The sequence below is a fragment of the Microcebus murinus genome, chromosome 3, assembly GCF_040939455.1.
Source record: "Microcebus murinus isolate Inina chromosome 3, M.murinus_Inina_mat1.0, whole genome shotgun sequence".
NCBI lineage: Eukaryota > Metazoa > Chordata > Mammalia > Primates > Cheirogaleidae > Microcebus > Microcebus murinus.
In genome coordinates, this window is record NC_134106.1 from 62,896,667 (window position 1) to 62,898,191 (window position 1,525).

At 35.7% G+C, this 1,525-nt stretch overlaps 1 non-coding gene across 1 annotated transcript; it reads left to right on the top strand.

Annotated features, from left to right (window-relative positions):
* Positions 1-328: 328 nt before the first annotated feature.
* On the top strand, positions 329-539 carry LOC142870238 (small nucleolar RNA U3). The gene has a single exon (XR_012918677.1). It is a non-coding gene; the product is annotated as a small nucleolar RNA U3 (small nucleolar RNA).
* Positions 540-1,525: the final 986 nt, after the last annotated feature.

Here is a 1,525-nt window from a genome sequence, read left to right on the forward strand (position 1 = left end):
GGTCATCTGTGCTGAGAGCTCCGGCGTAGGGAGTAACCCCCTGACAGGGCCGGGGGAGTGTTAGCAGGTGGAAGATAACGGTTTCTGGTTGGTAATTGGCGAGTACTATGCTAATTAGGAACTTTGTGATATAAACATTCTTTAAGAAATAATACTTAATAGAGTCCAAAGTGCTTGTTAAATCTATGGAATGTAATTATTATATATATATATATATGTATATATATATATATATATATATTTAAAGGCTGTAGGTATCAGGATAGGAAAAATGTCTTCATCAACAAAATAGAATAGATTTCCTAGTCCCAGGAGAGGCAAAGGGCAGATAATTATATTTCTGGGAATCTTTTCTATACTATGTTTCTAGAGAAGTGTTTCTGAGCAGTGTAGGGTATCAAAAATCCCAACCATGAGCTGTAAAGAGCTCTCCTGAGTGTGATGCTGACAGGTGGCGCCACCTGGTGGTACCTACTGCTTGCTGTTGATGAGCGTTCTTTTCATTCTTTAGGAAGGATAAGGGAGAGAGAACACTCTTATCCTTCCTAAAGGATAAGCTCAGGGATTCCTTTCTGATCTGATTGCTTGTGTAACAGTTTGTTCTTCACTCTTGGGTTTTCATTTTTCTGTAAAAGTAAAGGGTAACGTTTAATATCTTCCTTCACTTCAATTTTCTTATGGCAGTATTAAGAATGCATTTGGTAACAAAACTCTCAAAAAGATAAAGGTTTAACTTCTTTTTGGCTTGCCCATCCTTTATCAAAATCTTCCTTTTTCAGGTAAATCAATTAGTTCTTTTCTTTGTTTATTTTTAACATAACAATATATGATACTGTTCCATTTTTGCGTGTGTGTGTGTGTGTGCATATATTTATTCAAAATGTATTTACATGCCTGAGTTCAGGCACTGAGCTAGCTGCTGAACAAGTTGAATAAGCGACCAAGACAAGATCCCTGCTCCCAAGATATTACATTTATAACACATATACACTACAAAAGACATGCACATTTAAAATGCTGTGAGGACCCCTTTTTATGCAGACCACCCAAAAGGACAAAAGAGTTAATTTTAACATCTGCTATTTGAGAAAATGCAGAATGGGAAAAAAACTACTATAGATTCGCTAACGAATTTAAATAAACTTGTATTCTATTCCTTACAACTATATCTTTTTTAAAAAAATAGCACTAACTATCCTTTTCTTGGGGTAGCGCTACTGTCCAATGAACAAATAAAGAGGGCAGTACTGTCAACGCCTTTGTTTCATTTTTGAACCTACATCTTCTCACTGAACACCCACATTGGTACATGTGTGTCTAATTTTTTTTATCTGCTGTGAAGTATCTTAAGATTTAAATAAACCATAGTGTATTTAGCCAGTGATGTGCCATAGTATATTTAACCATCAGGTTCTTTTAATATTTTGCTGTAACAAGCAGTGCTTGCAATGTTCATTGTTGGGTGTCCTTGTGCACACGTATGAGTTTTCCTTGGAAGTAGATAACATATGGAATTACTGAGTCA